Source organism: Phacochoerus africanus, chromosome 1, assembly GCF_016906955.1.
Source record: "Phacochoerus africanus isolate WHEZ1 chromosome 1, ROS_Pafr_v1, whole genome shotgun sequence".
Taxonomy (NCBI): Eukaryota; Metazoa; Chordata; class Mammalia; order Artiodactyla; family Suidae; genus Phacochoerus; species Phacochoerus africanus.
Genome location: NC_062544.1, coordinates 218,524,483 through 218,532,843, shown reverse-complemented (window position 1 = coordinate 218,532,843; position 8,361 = coordinate 218,524,483). Strand labels below are relative to the sequence as shown.

At 46.5% G+C, this 8,361-nt stretch overlaps 1 pseudogene; it reads left to right on the top strand.

Moving 5' to 3' along the window:
- Nucleotides 1–289: 289 nt before the first annotated feature.
- Nucleotides 290–8,000, top strand: LOC125132984 (cystatin-A1-like; annotated as a pseudogene).
- Nucleotides 8,001–8,361: the final 361 nt, after the last annotated feature.

Sequence of the window (8,361 nt, the reverse complement as noted above, 5' to 3'; positions counted from 1 at the left end):
CCAAGGTTCTCCAGACGATATCCTCGCCACCTTCCTTAGACACTCAAGTCAATTTTCAACAATCAGCCTTGGCATTCTGAACAGATAGTCCTTTCAAAGAATAACAAATTTCTTAGAGGTGTTTTAAACATGGGGAACCTCTGGTTGTGGTTTCGGATTTCAAACTTCAAATGCAACAGGAAGGAATCATTACAAAGAGAACGTGGGAAGTTTGATGCTTGTTCTGGCAGGCCTTCTCCTACACACCCACTCCCTTCCTCCCCACCCATTCATGTCCTCCTAGGTCTTCTCAGTGTGTTGTGTCAAGGAAGCAAGAAGACTTACTCCAAGGCATACTCCTCTTCCCAGTGCTCTTTGCTCTTTGTGGAAAACATTCTATAGGCGGAGCTTTTGAACACCACCCTCTCTTAAAACCAGAGTCTCCACTCTAGCCTGACCACTTCAGCACCTGCCTCCTGCCCAGAGAAGATGGAATCAGACAAAATGATGCCTGGAGGCTTAACTGAAGCCAGACCTGCCACTCCAGAAATCCAGGAGATTGCCACCACGGTGAGTGGATACAGCCCATGACAAGCTTTGATGCAAAATCTTGGTTCCTAGGTTGGTGCCCTCTTCAGTGTGTGGGTGAACATGGAAACCAGATCATGGGGAAATGGGTGGTTTTGCTCAGGTCTCCTTACAATCAAAACGTTTCTCAGATGAAACCTCTCATAATCCTAACTGTGAGAGTGATCTTGAGCCGCTCACATCCCTTCTCTGAGCCTCCGTTTCCCCGTTTTCCAAAGAAGCATTTATTTCTATTGGACCACCTCTAAAGGTCTTAGAAGTTCCAATTTGAGGATCACTAATTCAGTTTCTGGTGAAGTTTTTCTGTGCTCACCAAATGGAGCCAACATGTAATTAAAATCTGAGGTGGCTAACAATTGACCAGCTAGACTTCAAAAGCACTGCAGGGAAAATTTGTTTCCTGGGTTGAACATTATCATAAAAGGTGATCCACTTACACACATCCTACTCATTTGGCTCAATGGACAATGTTTTCGTCTTTCAGTATTTGGAAGATGATTAAACTAGGAGAGAAGAGAAATGGCATAGTCGATGGTGATTCCACAATTGGTTCTGGTGAAAATAGAACTCCGTGGGTTTGGCAAGCTGATACATTTGTTTCTGTGTTCTCTGACCAGCCATCACCCCTATAATACAATTTATGGTAGTGCTTACTGGATGAAAAGACAATAAATATACATTGCTTGTTTAGGTGTGTAAATTCTTGCCCTTTGGTTTCTGTGCTTTGCAATTTTGAAAGCCTTTCCTCCACTGACCTCTCATGTGATTCATCACCCTGCGGCAGGGAGGGAAGACATCCCGTCGACTTTTTTTTTTTTTTTCTTTTTAAGGCTGTACTCCAGACATATGGAGGGTCCCAGGCTAGGGGGCAAATCAGAGCTACAGCTGCCAGGCTACACCACAGCCACAGCAACACAGGATCCGAGCCCTGTCTGTGACCTACACCACAGCTCACGCCAACACCAGATCTTCAACCCAATGAGCAAGGCTAGGGATCAAACCTGAATCCTCATGGATACCGGTTGGATTCTTAACCCACTGAGACACAATGGGAACTCCATGTTTTTTCTAATAGTTTTTTTTTTTTAATTTTAGAAATAAGGACTGTTATTACACATGCACAGATGCATACACACATTACACACACACACACACACACACACCCCTAAGTTAAACCTGAGTGCTGAATACTATTCCTGGCATATACACAGATCCTGATTTTGGCCTGCCAAGACACACCAGACAAACGCCTCATTTGCATACCATTATAGACACACCCTGGAGCTTAGCCTCTCCTGGCTCTTACGCACCCACAAATTTGTGTTCTCCTCCCTGACGGCAGTCTCCTCATCAGTCACCTTTCCCGTTGCCCCGTGTCCAGAGAACCTGCCCTTCAGCCACACCAGAATCCTTCAGGCACTCACCCTCCCACCTTCATCAGAGCATGCCCAGACCCACTCAGCACTCATCCAGCCTGGATTCCATGATGGGTGGTTTCATATTCTCCTCCACCCATGATTTCCATGACCCTGTGAGCTCAGCCCTTCCAGTCCTCGACTAGAGCTCACTCCATGGCCACCACGTCCTCCTCAGCTTCTGCTTCAGGTTCAGGGAAGATGCAGAAGCACACAAAACTCACCCATTACAAGTCGATGGATTCATGCCAGTGACAACTGCAGCAGCACCCTGGGGCTGCCAGAAGATCCTTGCAACCACGTTCTGTTGGTCCTTTTCTAGACACCCCACACAGGTGGAGCTGAACTTTCTCTCCCCTCAGTTTCTCACTCCCTCCCATGCCCTTGGCAAGACCAGAGGGCATCTCAGGTCCTTCTCTTAGGAGATTGCAGCCACGTGGTGCCAGAATGCCCTGATTTACTTGTCCCCTGCTGATCCCATTCCTCCCTCCAGTCTAAGACTTTGTCCTCCTCTCTAATGCCAGGTGCCATCATTTCTTGCATACTGGGTGCCTTGTTCCATCCTTCTGCCTCCCAAACATACACTCAGATGGCAAATGTCCACAAGCCACCTCTCCCCAACCCTACTCTACTTTCATGCTGCTGCCCACACTCTCACCCTCCAAAACGTCCCAAAACATGACCTCCCCATGCTTCCACCATCATCTGTCTATGCATTTTTCCTAGATTATGCACAAGCCAGAATGATGTTTTTGCACCATGATGGCAGATAGGGCAAAAGCCTACACCTCAGGGGCAGCGTGGCTCAAACCCTCAGATCCCAGAGAATGAACACCTCACCAAGAAGTATGCTCTGCAGCAACAAGACATGCTTCAACAGCTCTGGGGGAAGGGCATTTTACCAGGGGCTCCTCCCTGGTGCATCCTTCCCCTGGTTGGGGCCCGAGTGACAAACCTACATGGTTCCCTCCAGCCCTCAACCACCAGACGTGGGGGGCTGAGGAAGGGGAATGCTAACTATGTTCAGCTCAAGGTCCATTGACCACCAGACTCTGAACCACCATTCCCAGATGGCCCTCAGCCTCCTAGTACCCCTCCTGCAGGGCCTTTCAACACCACACTGATTTCGGGAACTAACGTCTCACTCACCAGCTCCTTCCCACTCTGCCCCTTTGCCTGCTCCTCACCTCAAATCTCATCCTCCCAGGTTCAGAGGATCCACTGTACTCGAGCCATACAAATCTGTCTTACTGGGAAGGGGGCATAGGGCTACGGGTTATAAATACAATGACCTGAAATCGGGGCTCACAGTCTGACAGGTGCCAGTGCACTTATGGAAACCAATCAGGACATGTGAAGTTAACTCTCACACAGAAAATCCTGAATTTGGGGACTACATAGGTACATGAAAAGGTTACGGATTTGGGTGTGTTTCTGGCAGACACAAGAAAAACTTCTGACATGGTTAAAGAGAAGAAAAGGGAGGGAGGGAGAGAGAAAGAACGAAAGGAAGGAAGGAAAGGAAGGAAGGAAGGAAGAAGGAAGGAAGGAAAGAGGAAAGAAAAAAAAAAAAAGAAAAGAAAAGAAGAAGGAAAAGACAAATCAGGTACTTGCCAGGCAAGGGATGTAAAACTTTAACTCTAACTAGTAATTTTCAGCCTCAAGCACCTATGCTCCCCTTACAGCTTCAGGTTCCTCATCTGCAAAATGAGGCATAAATAGAGAATTTGGGGTTTAGTGTAGAGATGAACCCTTTCCAACTCAGCTCCTAACTTGACTGTTACCCAGTGTTGGTTCCAAAGGGTTCGGAGGGGGAAGCAAGAAGACAGTGACCTCTCCCCTTTGCTCATCTCTCTGCCTGCTCATCCACTTTCCTCCTCTTTCTCCTGTACCCTAATTCTTCCTATTTCCCCCTTCCTTCCTTCCTTCCTTCCTTCCTTCCTTCCTTCACTATTTACCTTCTTCCTTTCTCTTTGGAACCTCACTTTCCAGCTCAAGAAAGCCACCACCGTCTCCCCATCTGTTCTGAGGGTTACGGAAGAAATGGGTAGTGGCCCATGAAGTGCTTGCCCTTCAAAAATGGTCTGAGAACCCAAAGAGTTTGCAAATGCCTAGGTCTTTGAAAACAGTTCTGGTACCCAGACTGAGGCACCAAGAGAAAAGGATTCCCATCATTTGACCACTGATGGGAAGGACTGGGTAGCCTTGGGAGAACCCTAGACACACCAGAAGCCTGGCAGAAGCTGTATGTGCCCACGCAGTGCTTCCGTCACGAGCAGTGAGCCAACTGCCCCATAAGCAAGGTATGTGAACACACACATGGGCTCCCAGTCCCTCCAAGTGACAGGAAAGGATTGGAGGAGAAGGGAGAACAAACCTGGAAATATAGAGACAATGGGGGAGAGGCAAACATCTCAGAGACACTGACAAAACTTTGGAAAATGGAAAGCAGATAGACAGTAGAAAACGGGTGAGGCGTCTAGACAGAGTCTAGGCCACACGGGAAGGTCTGAGCCCGAAGCCAGCAGATTCATGGTGCAGAATTCCAAAATGGCTCCAGCACCAACACCACCAGGAACTTGAGGGAGATGAGAACCAGGAGGATCGATGGAAGATCCCTTTAAGGAGCAGATTAAAGGGATTGCCCCCCAGATCCTTCCCTCTCACTAGCATCTCCTCTCCCTGGAAGACTAACTAATACGAGACCTCCTCCAGAGCAGAAGATTAGAGCTTTCCTCTTAGCAGAAATGGAGTCAGAGAAACCATAGTGGGTACGGGCATATCAAGCCCAGCTCAGAGCAGGAATGGAGGACCCCCACGGAAACCTGGTGGAGTCAGTGGATGTTTGCATACTGAACGTGAGACTCCCTTGCTGCCTTCTCCTCTCCTGCTTGGTTCAGGAATGCTGGCACCTAAACGTCTACCCCTCTATGGAAGACAGAATGATGACCTCCTTTAAAGAGGTCCACATCCTAATCCCTGAATCCTAGAAAAAAATGTTACACAACGTGGCAAAGGGACTTTCAGATGTGAGTACATGATCTTGAGATGTGCTACACGCGTTTTGGCAACTTTGAGTCTGAAATGATTTCCAAACCAAAAATGTTTATGTGAGTAGTAGTAGTAGTATTTTTCTCTTTAGGGCCACACCTGCAGCATATGGGAGTTCACAGGTTAGGGGTCGAACCGGAGTTGCAGCTACCAGCCTAGCCACAGCCACAGCAATGCTAGATCGGAACCACATCTTCGACTCACGCCACAGCTTGCTGCCACACCAGATCCTTAACCCAGTGAGTGAGGCCAGGGATTGAACCCTAATCCTCACGGATACTAGTTGGGTTCTTGACCTGCTGAGATGTAAGGGGAACTCCTATAATGAAGTAGCAATGACTGGTCTCTCATTTTTATTAACCAAAGATAGAATGAACTTGTGTGGTGTGTGTGTGTGTGTGTGTGTGTGTGTCTTTCTGTTTTGTCTAGGGCCACACCCATGCACGGCATATGGAGGTTCCCAGGTAGGGGTCTAATCAGAGCTGTAGCTGCCGCCTATGCCACAGCCACAGCAACTCAGGATCCGAGCCATGTCTGTGACTACACCACAGCTCATGGCACACCCGCCGATCCTTAAGCCACTGAGTGAGGCCAGAGATCGAATCTGCACGCAACCTCTGGTTCCTAGTCAGATTCAATAACCACTGAGCCACAACAGGAACTCCATAATTACTTTTTATAAGCACGTATTTAACAGCTTTGTAAATCACATACATTGAATTCAATATAGCTTTGGTCATTTGTTTCCTCTTTGTCTTTTCTTAAGGTTAAACCACAGCTTGAAGGAAAAACAAAAAAACTTATGAAAAATTTGAAGCTGTTGAGTACAAATCTCAAGTGGTTGCTGGAATAAATTACTACATCAAGGTTAGTGTTCAACATCTCTTTGGCTCCAAATGATTCTGGATCCCTCACTTGATAGGATGTTCTCTGTCATGCCCACGTGATAATCTCTTTCTTCTCCTTGTCCTACGTCAAGATGCCTACCCAGCATGACTTCCCAAGTGGGAAACTCTCAAATTTGGCAAATGCTGAGGTCTATTTCACAGGTACCGTCTTCTTCTTCTGAATTTAGAAAGTGTTCTTATATTGATTCTTTTTAAAACAGTCGATTTGCAGTGTTGTGCCAATCTCTGCTATACAGTAAAGCGGATTCTTAATTTCCAGAAAAAGTATAGAAAAAAATTTCATAGTTTCCAGAATTCAGAGCATAGCTATGGCTGCTTCATCTGTGAGGTGGGATCCTAAAGATGTGGGGCTGGACCAGATGCCATCCTGACGCTTGTTCTGTCTCAAAGCTTTGGGAACCTATGTGTCTAAATTAAATGGATTTGAGGAAGGACTTGAATCATTTGCTAGGAACACTATTGAAACCACGTTTTCCCTTTAAATAAGCATTTTGATTAATATAATTAAAATATATTATTTTTGCAACTCAACTAGATTCAACTGGTAACACGGTGGGTTTAAATATTATTTTATTGTCGGAACCAAGAATAACAGGGGAAATTCTTACCATGGGAGTTTCTCATTGTGTTCTCAGGGGTTAAGGATCCAAGGCTGTCACCCATGAGGATGCAGATTTGATCCCTAGCCTCACTCAGTGGGTTAAGGATCTGGCATTTCCACAAGCTGCTGTCATTGGCCACAGATGCGGCTTCAGATCCGGTATTGCTGTGGCGTGGTGTAGGCCAGCAGCTGCAGCTCACATCTTGACCCCTAAACTAGGAACTTCCAGGAGTTCCCATTGTGGCTCAGTGGTACAGAGCCCGACCAGTATCCATGAAGACGTGGGTTTGGTCCCTGGCCTCACTCGGTTGGTCAAGGATCAAGGTGTTGCTGTGAGCTGTGTGTAGGTCCTGGAAATGGCTTGGATCCCACATTCCTGTGGCCGAGTGTAGGCTGGCAGCTGCAGCTCCACTTCCTACCTCTCAACTGGGAACATCTTTAGAGTTAAGCCTGGCACACCCAACAACCCTCCCCACAAGAAAAAGACAAAAAACAAACAAAACAAAAAAAACACCTAGGAACTTCAATCGGATGCAGCTGCAGCCATAAAAAGGAAAAAAAAAAATTCTTACCATGATTTCATGCCCAAATGACCATTTCGATCTTTAAAGCCACAGTCTCCCAGCAAGATCCCTTTCCTTTAGAGGTAACCAGACTGACCACTCTTGGGCCCTGACAAATCTTACCAGAGGGCATTGAGAAAGCAGGTTCTAACAAAGATATGGGAACCACACGTCCCAATATTCTGGGGTAATTCTGACCTTCTTCTCCCTTCTCATACCATGTGGCAAATCAAGTATCCCAATTTGGGAGTCAGAAAAGAGACTCACTGGGAGTTCCCATGTGGCTCAGTGGTTAACCAACCTGACTAGGATCCATGAGGACTCAGGTTTGATCCATGGCCTTGATCAGTGGGTTAAGGATCTGGCATTGCCATGAGCTGTGGTGTAGGTTGCAGACGCAGCTCAGATACTGCATTGCTGCGGTGTAGGGCTGGCAGCTGTAGATCCGATTCTACCCCTAGTCTGGGAATTTCCAAATGCCACCAACAGCGGCCCTAAAAAGCGAAAAAAAAAAGATAGAGAGAGAGAGAAAGACAGAGATAAAATAAAATGAACCTAGGACCTATGCCTCTGGCCATATCCTCAGCCTGTCCTTTCTCTCGGAAAATGCAGGGATAGGTTTAGGGAAACCAAGGGTCTAGGAAGGATGCTCTAGGACTGCTATTCCAAACCAGCATATCGCACCAAAGTCTTTCTGGGTCTGTAGATCTTTCACTTGACATAGACACATGTGACTGAACCTCCTTTTTCTTTTTTACCTTTCAGGTTCATGTAGGTGGTAATAAGCTACGTTCACATAAAAGTATTTAAAAGTCTTCCTCACCAAAATGAGCCTTTGAAACTTAGTGGCTACCAGGTTGACAAAACCAAGGATGATTAGCTGAAGGCCTTTTAGCAGCATGATCTGGAAGCAGCTTGATTCTACCCACTGGCTCTTGAGTAATGATCCCTGCGAATAAATGCAACTATCAATATAAAGAAGTGTTCCTTTTTGGACCTAGAGATGATCATACAAGTAAAGCAAGTGAGAAAGAGAAGGACAAATACCATATGCTATCACTTGTATATGGAATCTAAAATATGACACAAAGGAACCTATCTGTGAAACAGAAACAGACACACAGACATAGAGCACAGGCGTGGGGTTGCTGGGGGGTGAGGGGTGGGATGCATTGGGAGTTTGGGATTAGCAGAGGCAGACTATTATATGTAGAATGGATAACCCACAAGGTCCTACTGTATAGCACAGGGAACCA